General features: G+C 32.6%; 2 non-coding genes across 2 annotated transcripts; both read left to right on the forward strand.

Moving 5' to 3' along the window:
• Positions 1-2,370: 2,370 nt before the first annotated feature.
• TRNAP-UGG (transfer RNA proline (anticodon UGG)) lies at positions 2,371-2,444 on the forward strand. Its single transcript has one exon. It is a non-coding gene; the product is annotated as a tRNA-Pro (tRNA).
• A 162-nt stretch (positions 2,445-2,606) lies between these two features.
• Positions 2,607-2,680, forward strand: TRNAW-CCA (transfer RNA tryptophan (anticodon CCA)). Its single transcript has one exon. It is a non-coding gene; the product is annotated as a tRNA-Trp (tRNA).
• Positions 2,681-12,500: the final 9,820 nt, after the last annotated feature.

Here is a 12,500-nt window from a genome sequence, read left to right on the forward strand (position 1 = left end):
AATTTTTATTTTATACATTGGAAAAATACGTTTTGTTATTAATAGACTAGGAAAGGAGAAAGGAATAACTGAAAGAAAGGAAATCCATTAGTTATTCATCAAAGTTTCATTTATTCAATGACTAGAATTAAACGAGGATATATAGCTCGGAGACGTAGAACAAAAATTCGTTTATTTGCATCAAGCTTTCGAGGGGCTCATTCAAGACTTACTCGAACTATTACTCAACAGAAAATAAGAGCTTTGGCTTCAGCTTATCGGGATAGAGGTAGGCAAAAAAGAAATTTTCGACAGTTGTGGATCGCTCGAATAAATGCAGTAATTCGATCTAATAAGGTAGACTACAGTTATAGTAGATTCATACACAATCTGTACAAGAGGCAGTTGCTTCTTAATCGTAAAATACTTGCCCAAATCGCGATATTAAATAGAAATTGTCTTTATATGATTTCCAATGAGATCATAAAATACGAAGATTGCAAAGAATCCAGCGGAATGCTTAAAATGGAGTTCTCTGGAGAATGAACTCCGAGAAGGTAGAGTAGAAATTAGTATGATAAAATATGATAAAGTGGTCAAAATGAGCAAATATGTTCAATAAAAAAAAAACGATTTATTCTTCTTCCACTATTCTTTCTTTTTCTTACGACACGACAATCGAATCTAGATTTTCGGATTTTTCGAACAAAGAATCAATCTGCGGTTGAGTTTGGATTAGAATTTTAATTCAATTAAAGAGTAAGCTAAGTCTATTTATTCCTGGTTCTAAGACCAATAGTTCTAGCGGTCGACTCGCTTCTTTCAAATTGTTTCTCATTATTAAGAAAAGGTAACAAAGATAAAATACGAGCTTGTTTTATAGCAATAGTAATTAAGCGTTGCTGTTTTAAGGTCAATCTATTTACCCGTCTAGATAATATTTTTCCTTGTTCACTAATAAATCGACTAATTAAACTCATGTTTCTATAATCAATTCGATCCCCCGATGGAATCGGGGGCAAACGCCTACGAAAAGATCGTTTGGATTTAAGAAAGAGTCGCTTGGATTTATCCATGGTTTTTTTATTCCTTATCCCGAAAATCCTATTTCTTAATTCTAAATCATTTTAGATCCGATCGAAATAGGATTTGGTTTGTTTATATTTAAATCTAAAATATGTCTAATATATGTAATTTTTCATCTTCCTTGGATTGGAAAAGGGTGACACACAGCCGATCGGTTCGATCTATTTCTTTATCTCCCCATGAATCGTATGTTTGTAACACCGGGGACAGAATTTTCTCAATTCCAATCGACTAGGCGTATTGTGTCGATTCTTTTGAGTAATATATCTGGAAATCCCTATTGATTCCTTATTAACACCGTTTCGAACACAACGAGTACATTCCAAAATAACAGTTACTCGGGCATCTTTACCCTTGGCCATGAACCTCCCTTGGATTTTTGATTCACGCAACTCTTCCATTTTCCGATCCAAAATGAAGAAAAAAAGAAAAATTGGTAACTCGAAATAAAATTATGAAAGATTTCGTTACAATCAAATATTAAAATATAGTAATACAATAATTTCTAAATTTAGAATCGCAGTACAGTTTTTCATTTAAGTATTTTGTATGATATTGTTGCCCTAGCCATCACATTTTCATTTTCGTTCTCACTCTTTTATTAATTAAATTTGAACCTGGCGCCGCGTCCGAGTTTGACTGAGGTTGAATCCATTTTGATTCTTTCTAACTTATTCTAAGTCTAAAAACTCTAAAAAAAAGAAGGGGGAAGGGGATTAGTCAAAGATATTTGATTGTTTTTCTAATCTTCTTCACCCCTTCCCAAGTCAATAACTAGAATGAAAAAAACGGGAATACCAACGCATCCGGGAATAAACGATTGATCTCGATTAATAGACCCGCTAAAGCCCCGAACCATATAGTACTTACTACCGGTGCCACGGAGAGATATGTTTTTAGATCTCGCATTGAAAACCCTCCTACTTTATAGTAATTTGTAATACATACTGGTATTACATACCATCAAATGTATATATAGTTAATAACCGCTTGTATTGTCCGCGGAATTCCTAATTCAAATTGAAATGTACAACAGTTCAATTCGGTAGATATTCCCTTTTTTATTAAAAAAAATATGTAGCTTTCCGCCCCACCCCAAATATTCATTTTTCTTTACGGCGGATTTAATATTTATTATTTCATACGTATATAAGTCTTTTTATTATTTTTATTATATTTTATATATGATATGAGACAAAAAAGAAGAAATGGCAAGATAATTTGTGTATACCAATGGAGGAAATAAATAAAAAATGTGGAAAACAAGACAGGGATTCTCTACAATAACACTGTAGACCAATTGAAAGGGATGTAGCGCAGCTTGGTAGCGCGTTTGTTTTGGGTACAAAATGTCACGGGTTCAAATCCTGTCATCCCTACCTATTACTTATCTTCTGAACAGTAACGAGGAATCAATTGAGATCCATAAAAATTGAACATACATATATCGAATCAATCTTTTTTTATTTAATTTTATGATATTCTCTATGATAATATATGTATCGAAGATATATTCGGGTTGCTTTTAGTTTGATAATAAAACGCTCTTAGTTCAGTTCGGTAGAACGCGGGTCTCCAAAACCCGATGTCGTAGGTTCAAATCCTATAGAGCGTGATTCGATTCTTGTTGTTGTTAAATCAAAATGATACTGAAATAATTCAACAGAAATCAAAATTTTACCTCCTATAAAGCAAGTAGGGGGTCAATCAAAAAAAAGAACTGTTAATTAATCAAAGGTCCAACTGATCCCCCCGTCTGTATTGTAAATATGCGGTCACAAATAATCCAGCCAAAGTAATAGGAATTAGACCTAATACGATTCCAAATAGAAAAACTTCAATCATTTCAATTTAGTTGAACGAGGAAAAGGAGAGGTAATATCTATCCTTAAAATATTAATCGGTATTGCCCATGAATCTCAATGACCAAGAATTCGAAATTGAATTGACAAGGTAAAGAACTCTACAATATATAGAATATATTGAATAACACCGAAATCTTTCTTTTTTTTGAATTGTGCATTCAATGAATTTTAATCAAATAAGTCGTATCTTGTTCAGACCGATAAATAGAGCTGAGGTTATAGTTAAAACTGCTAGTAGAAAACCGAAATAACTAGTGATAGTAGGCATGACGAGGCTAAATGAAATACGTTATTTTTATCCATATGTTTATAAAGCACTTCCCTAAGTTTCTATTTTTGAAAGATACGCGGATGGATAAGTAAAAATACTAATTGAAAAAATATATTCAATTGAAAGTTTTTGATTCATCTATTATTATGATTATAGATGATACTAACAAAAATCTTGTGACATAGGTAAGAAATCAATTCATCATCTGTCTCTCTATCCCGCAATTCGGAATCAAGGGATTCATTGAACAACTCTTGAGTTTTCAAAACAAATATTCTTATTATAAAGAATTTATAAACAATAATTTAATATATAAATCTAGTAAATATATAAATCTATTAAATGGATTCTAAATAATTAGAAAGAAAAAAAAAAAAAAAAAAAGAAAAATAATAAATAAACTATGTTGTGTAACTTGATTCCAAAAATGAAATGCTCTTTGAATCGCTGAAGAATGAATGACCTTATAATGCCCTTTATTTATGAAATTGTATTCCCACTAATTAGATTTTATGTAGTGGGTTCATTTCCATAAAATCTTTTTTAAAAAGAAAAAAAGTATCGCACGATCAGATCACTCGAAACTAGGTTCTCCATTTATTCTTATTCTTTCCATATTAAAAACATTCTTCTAATTAGTTGAAGAACGATCGTTTGAGTCTAATATAAAACAATAATGCGTGCATTACGAATATTTATTATTCTTCTATTCGTTGTTCTGTTTCGTTCATCGAATCCTATGTACTACTGTTACTTGTTACTGGACGACTAACCAATTCCTTAAAATAAAAAAAGATTCAAACAAAAATATAACTACAAACACAAAAGAAATATTTCGAGATTTCACGTCTAATTTCATTGAATTTTGGGACTATTAGAATCTGCTTCCTAAATTATTATAAACCAACCAGTCGGATTCACATTTTACCCAATCTTCGCTTTCTAGCCCGAAGCCAATAACCGATAGAATCCTTAATACTACAGACAGGCATTTTCAGAATTTTCTATTGAATGAATGGTATATGATTCTACATCGACAAGCAGCAAGAAAAGAAGAAACAAATTATATTATTTAGTTTTAGTGCTTCATTTTGATACTTATTGTGAAATTGCGTTGCTGCGTCAGAAGAAGGATAGCTATACTGATTCGGTATACTCTAAAAACACCCTCGGTACAATATTGACGATCTTACAAAGATAAAATTTCAGTTAATTTCCATTTACTGATCTCATCTTTTACGGAATCGATCCCCCTTTTGACTGTACAAGAATATGTGGAGCTCGGCATGTCTGGAAGCACAGGAGAACGTTCTTTTGCTGATATTATCACCAGTATTCGATACTGGGTCATTCATAGCATTACTATACCTTCTCTATTCATTGCAGGTTGGTTATTCGTCAGCACGGGTTTAGCTTACGATGTTTTTGGAAGCCCTCGTCCAAATGAGTATTTTACAGAGAGCCGACAAGGAATTCCATTAATAACTGGCCGTTTTGATTCTTTGGAACAACTCGATGAATTTAGTAGATCTTTTTAGGAGGACCAAATGACTATCGATAAAACTTATCCTATTTTTACAGTGCGATGGTTAACTGTTCACGGACTAGCTGTACCTACCGTTTCTTTTTTAGGGTCAATATCAGCAATGCAATTCATCCAACGATAAACCTAATCCGAATTATAGAGCTATGACACAATCAAATCCGAACGAACAAAATGTTGAATTGAATCGTACCAGTCTTTACTGGGGGTTATTACTCATTTTTGTACTTGCTGTTTTATTTTCCAATTATTTCTTCAATTAAATAAAAGAAAATACTAAATAATAGTACGAATTATCTTATCCCATTCGGAAGGATATCATCTCATAATTATCTATGACTGTTTCTGTCTCTAGCACGACCACTTGATGAAATGGGGAGGGAAGTGGGACAAATGGCCGAGACTACTGGAAGGATTCCTCTTTGGATAATCGGTACTGTAACTGGTATTCCTGTGATCGGTTTAGTTGGTATTTTCTTTTATGGTTCATATTCCGGCTTAGGTTCATCTCTGTAATAATCGGATGAACTGAGTTGGAGACATGAAAGCGTAAGAACTCAACAGGATCCCCCTCAAATCAGAAAAAAAGAGGGGGTAGGTCCCGTTGAGCTCTTACTAATTAGAATTAGACTAATTTATTCATATAAATGAAAAAATGGATCTTTCCTATTTTTTCAAAAAACTTCATTTCTTTCTGATTCTGAATTGCTTCAAAAAAAAAATTGATTCAGACCATCTCTTTCGCGATCGTATCGGTCGATACTTTCATTTCAAAGCGAAAAAAAGAAAGAGAGAATCACTCGATTCCCTCTTTCTGGATGATACAATCCCAATATAACAATATTATATTTCTATCGATCAGATATCACAAACCCTTTAAATAGATTAAAATATACTAATAGAATTTTCTATAGTTATTTTAATATAAAATAGAATTGAAAAATTCATTGAATTTGTTCACTACTTATGTAATAAATCGAAAAAAAGGTTCTGATAAACCGGGAAAAATTGAAACTAAGAATAGAGATCTTTGACGAACGGGATCAAGAATAATTCATTAGTTTATTATTTCGACACCAGAACAAGAAAAGGAATTTTTCTGGTATCGAATACTAGAAAGATGCATAATTCCTTCTAGAATCCTTTGTTCCCTTCATTTTTTTTCTATTCTCCATTTACTTATCTTATTTTTAATATCTACTCTATTTTTATTCTATTAGAATAAAAATAGACACATTCAATGACATTTCAATCTGGCACCAGTGACATAATAATCATAATAATACCGCTCCTATTTGTATTGTAAAAAACAAAGAAATAAAGAAGAGGTAAAATAGTCTTCCTGACAATATAATATCCATACTATGACTAGTAATGCGGTACAAGTAATTACCGAAATAGGGTCGAAAAAGAATAAAAAAAAAAACAAGGGAAAAAGTTTTTCATAATTTTTTGATCATACATAATTAAATTATAGAATTGCCAACAAGAATTTGGTTTTTTTTACGAACTTTATTTGATAAATCCCCAGATTTAGAAATTCATTTCGGACAATTGAACCTTCTCAAACTGTTTCTTTTTAAGAACTAAAAAGATTTGTGCCAAAATAACAGATGCAAAAAAGAACAAAAGGCCTTGGACACGTAATGGATCTTGAAGGACGATTTCCGCATCTCCCTGACCAAATCCTCCCACATTAGGATTACTCGTTAATGGTTGATCAAGTTTGATGGATTCGCCCTCTGAAACAAGAAGTTCTGGTCCTGGAGGGATAATATCAACCACTTGACGCCCATTCGCTGCATCCACTATGGTTATTTCATATCCTCCTTTTTCTTTTCGTATTATTTTGCTTACTATCCCTGCTGCTGTAGCATTATAAACATTATTATTACTCTTACTCCCGTCGGGATAAATCTGACCCCTTCCCCTGTTCCCGCCTACGTATATGGGATATTTTAAGAAGTGAACATCTTTCTTAGTCGCAGGGTCCGGGGAAAGAATAGGAAAGGTGATTTCACTATATTTCTGACCAGGAACAGGACCTATCACAAGAATATTTTTTTTAGTGGGACGATAGCTCTGAAAAGAAAGATTGCCCATCTTTTCTTTAATCTCGGGAGAAATACGATCGGGGGGGGCTAATTCAAACCCCTCGGGTAAAATAAGAACAGCCCCCACATTCAAACCACCCTTTTTACCATTCGCAAGAACTTGTTTCAGTTGCATATCATAAGGAATTCGAACAACTGCTTCAAATACAGTATCAGGAAGTACCGCTTGTGGAACCTCGATATCCACGGGCTTATTAGCTAAATGGCAGTTGGCGCAGACAATACGGCCGGTTGCTTCTCGTGGATTTTCATAACCCTGTTGTGCAAAAATGGGATATGCATTTGAAACGGGTGCCCAAGTTATTATATATATCATGAGTGATACGGAAATAGATCGAGTAATCTCTTCCTTTATCGAAGAAAAGGTATTTCTAGTTTGCATGGTCCAATCATTGAGCCCAAAAATTTCTACAATAAAATTAGGTAGGTCCCTAGTATAGTTCCCTATCCATGATTCTGCTATTTACTGAAATAAAGTTACTCGAATATAGGAGGCATCCTTCGCGATGGGTAGAAGGAATAAGTACAATTTTGAATGTTTTACTTATGTACAAAGTAACAAACATTATATTTTTCAGTCATTCATTGAATGATAAATCACTACAAGTGAGGGAGATACACGATTTAAATAACGGAAGATCCAATATTTTAAAATTGTGTCAAGAATGACTGGAAAAGTGGAAACAAGACCGGATATAATTTGATCGTTATGAGAAAATCCAAAATCTTTGTAGACAGAACCAATCATTAGTTCCCAACCATGGGGTGAATGAAATCCTATACATAAATCAGTTAATAAAAGAATAGAAAAAGCTTTTATTGTGTCGCTTAAGTTATATAGGAACTCTTGAACCCAAGAGTTAAGAATAACAAGTTCTTCATTACCAAGAATAGAATAACCACTTAGAATAACGAAACAGATTATATTTGTCGAGAAGTGCAAAATCATATGGATACGATCCTCATTGTGCATCTTGATCAATTGGATCGTTTCTTTGTAGATTCCGATACGAAGCTTTTGTAGATGTGTTTCTGGGTATTCCTTTAGCATTTCGTCCAAGAGAAAGAGTTCCTCTAATTCTAGAACTTTTTTTATAATACTCTTTTCTTGAATATCATTCAAAAAAATTTCGGATTGACCAGTATTCCACCAATTAGTAACCCAAGATTCTAGGCTTTTATTAAATGAAAGAGAGATCCACCAGGGCAAAAATACTATAGATGCAAGATATAGAAGGGGAATGAATGCTTTCTTTTTTTCCATTTTTTCGTCTTTTATTTTTTAATGAACTCACTTCATTCGTTAACTCTCTACACTACTAATATTTATATCAAACATAAGTTCTATTACAAGTCATATGCATACTATTATGAATCCATTCCCTGTTTTTTAGTTTTTGATTTGTGATTTATTAGTTAATCCTTGAATTTCGAAATAATACAGAAAGAAAATAACAAAGAATCCACTTTTTTTTGTTACTGTGCAGTTGATTTACATACGGATCAAAATTTCGGACAAAGAAAGTTTTCTGGCTGTTCCGTATACGTCTGCTTTGGGTCAAATGAGCATTCTGAAGAAATTCCAGTTAAGTTATTATACTATTACTATGGTCTATAAAAAAGACTATTCTTTCATTTCAGTTTTATCCCTCTTGCTACGAACAAAATTCATTCTGAACTTCATTTTTCAAAAAACTTCAATTGGTACACGCAAGAAATAGGCCAATTCGGCAGCCTTTTGCTCAATTTCTCGTGGGGTCAGATTCTGATCGGTACGCGTCAAGGGAATGGCCCCTTGGCCTCTTATTTCCATATAAAGGACACGACGTGCATAAATACCCTCTTTAACTTCTATTCTGATGGACTGAATGTCTTTCATAAGGAATCGTAGGAAGATTCGACGATTTTTTCCAGGAAACCCCCAACGAAAAATAGACACTATTTCTTCTTTTCTATCGAATCGATCATAACCGCTACCTACATTCCACAAAATTGTGCACCACAAATAGGAGCTAATAAAGAGACCGGCAATCCCATAGAAAGACATTACGATCCCCTGTGGAAAAAAAATTATTTGCTGAGACGGAAATAAAGCTATCAAATCCCTACCAAGATAACTGGAAGTTCCAACCAATAAAAACCCTAATGAACCTAAAAAAAGGATAAAGGCCCAGCAGAAATTGCTGATTTTTCGAGATCCTCTTATAAATTCTATCCATATACGTTCTGATCGCCAATTCATACTAGATCTCGTTGCATTTTATTGGAATTAAGAGAATCAAAAAAAATCTATTTTACTTTTTTTGTTTCCGAAGTAACTCTAATCAACTAGCACTATTTTGATGTGAACCTTTACTTTAGATCTAAGTAATTCATCGAATTACTTAGATCTAAAATAATAACATCACCTTTATATGATTCCCTATAGATACCTACATCCATATAGGTATATTGATTTTATATCTCAAACATTTGTCGCCCGATCTCTTATCTATTTTCTATTTTGAAACTTATCTATTTTCTATTTTGAAATACTTCTAATTGATTTCCTCAGATATCATGTTTACGTATGTATAATCGCTTATGTTTGGAGTAAGCCACATGTTAGATTCTAGTCTACTAAATAGATAGCTGTGTTATCGTCAAAGTCTAAGTTTTGAAAAAAAAAAATAGACAGCATATTTAAAAAATCTTGTTTTTTTGAACATGAAGAAATAAAGAAGCCATTGCAATTGCCGGAAATACTAGGCCCACTAAAGGCACAAAAATAGAGGGTAAGGTGGTGAGAGTTGTCATAGAATGGATACCTCGACTTAATATTTTCATTGTTATATTAATAGTTTTACCTGTTATTTATTGATTGTTATAAAAGGTATCTTATAATTATACTAATTCAATATATAATTATACTAAGTAATATCTACGTGAGTATATATAGAAAAGGAATGAGGAATGTCGAATTAAATAAATGGACTTACTCATCTTTCGACATGAGATATATGTATCATAATAGACGTTTGCATTATTTTAGTTATTATCTTGTCTTAGCATTTTTTTTTAATAAAATTTCATAAAGATTTTCGTACAAATTCCCAAAAAGGTAGTTATAATCCGATCCAACAACAAGGATTCTTAGTAAAACTAGAGATCCGCTAGAGATGTAGAAAGATGCAAGACTCTATGCCGCTATTTGCTATAGTTGAAGTATATATACACATGTAATGTTAAGAAGGGAGCATGAAATTCATTTTCTTCCCCGTGCCAAATTTTGCGGAAGAAATAAAAAAAAAAAGAATTCATTTTTTAAGTTAAGTAAGGCTTTACTTGATTGAATTTTGATTCGAGGGAACGAAAGCGTGGAGCTGAAATAACTCACTCACAACACCTTTTAAAGGATTACGTGGTACGATTAGATCGAATAAGCCCTTATCGAATAAAGATTCAGCCTCCTGTGAACCCTCAGGGACTGCCTTATTCAATGTTTGTTCAATTACTCTTTTACCCGCAAATGCGATGTAGGCATTCGGTTCGGCAATAATGATATCCCCCAACATACCAAAACTAGCTGTCACCCCACCAGTAGTAGGAGATGTAAGGATTGCTACATAGAATAATTTTTTATTTGATTGATAATCATATAAAGCGGAAGATATTTTTGCCATTTGCATCAAGCTCAAACTTCCTTCTTGCATGCGTGCTCCTCCCGAAGCACACACTAAAATAAGAGGTAAAAATTGATTGGTAGCATACTCGATCAAACGGGTGATTTTCTCTCCTACTACGGATCCCATACTACCCCCTATAAACTGAAAATCCATAACCCCAATTGCTACTGGAATATCATTTAATTTACCTGTGCCTGTTTGAATAGCCTCAGTTAATCCTGTCTTTCTTTGATAAGAAGAAAGACGATCTTTATAAGTATAAAGTTGATTCTCCGAATCAAATTGAATGGGATCCAAAGAGACCATGTCTTCATCCATAGGGTCCCAAGTACCTGGATCAATCAAAAGTTCGATTCTATCTGAACTACTCATTTTCAAATGGTATCCACATTGTTGACAAATATTCATTTTTGATTTAAAAATTTTCTTATAATTTAATCCATAACAATTTTCGCATTGAACCCACAAATGCCTGTATTTTTTAGTTAGATCTAGATCATTAGAACGTTCTGTTGTAGTTAAATTTTTTCTATGCGTGCTAGTTCTTATACTGAAACTCTCACTTTGACTACTATTTCCACCTTCAGCACAAATAGAACTATAAATGTAACTGTCACTGTAATTGTGACTACCACTTAAAATGTAACTATCAATACAGATTTGAGTCCAAAGATAACTGTCAATGCAACTATTAATGTGATTATTCCAACTATATTTAGTATCATACATGTACTGATCATAGTGGGAATCATCACTCTTAGATACATTATTTTGATAAGTAGAGTTCCGAAAACTATAAAAAGAACTTTCTAGTTCACTTACAAAAGAAGGATCATTGTCAATCTCAAAAATTTGATTTTCAATATCCAAATAGATGGAATAACTGCAGCTATTACTATCCCTAACTAAAAAAGTGTCATCAGATATGAAATTCCGAATGCCGACTAAATCATCAACAGTACTGTAACTAGAATTGTAACTATCACTATGACTAGGAATGTTTTTATTCATATTATTTATAATTGATCCTTCACTTTCAATAGGACCAAGACTATTGATTGATTTATTTAGCCTACACCTGTATTCTAACTTCCCTTTAGACAACATCGAATTTAACCATCTTTTTTCCATAGAGCTTTCTTGCCCCTATTTACATGAAAATACAATAGCTGAATAGTCATTCGATAAAAAAGAAATCATTTAAATATCTCATTTCCTATCAGAATAGGATCTAAATCCAATCACTAGGATTATTAAGTATTAACGAGTCGGTCTTAAAAAAAAAAGGTTCCGTTATATATAGTGAAGTGATACTTAGCGTTCTCTCAAAAGAGAATTATTTTTTTTTTCAATTAAATCAATTCAATTATTAATTTATAAATAGTGGTTTCTCACCGGTTATGTCAAATTGTCAAATTCACATAAAAAAAATCGTTGTTATCCCTATGAATATGAAGAACTTTTTTCGTAAAATCTCGTCTACTAAAAAATTTGTATTCCAAGACAGAACAAAAAGGACAATATACAGGATGGGGTAGAAGAAGTTGTGATACTTGGCTCGATCCCGGATCTGAAACGACGCTACGGGATATAATATATTAAATATTAAATGACTACACCAATCCTAAGGATCCATAGGCTTAATTGCGGATCCAGCACAACAATAAAAATTTTTAAGTTGTTTCGTCTTATATTTTTATTTCAATTTTCTATTTTGTATATCTAGTAAAAAAGATATACAATAATATCTTTGTATTGTATTCGGCTCAATCCTTTTAGTAAAAGATTGAGCCGAATTTAGTTTAATTGAAAGTCAATTAAAAGAACGAAGAGTAATTACTGGATTACAAAGTATCCATTGCCTCAAATTGTATCCATTGCCTCAAATTCAAATTTGATCTCCTTCCATACTTCACAAGCAGCAGCTAGTTCAGGACTCCATTTACTAGCCTCACGGATAATTTCATTACCCTCACG

The sequence above is a fragment of the Cucumis melo genome, unplaced genomic scaffold, assembly GCF_025177605.1.
Source record: "Cucumis melo cultivar AY unplaced genomic scaffold, USDA_Cmelo_AY_1.0 utg001772l, whole genome shotgun sequence".
NCBI lineage: Eukaryota > Viridiplantae > Streptophyta > Magnoliopsida > Cucurbitales > Cucurbitaceae > Cucumis > Cucumis melo.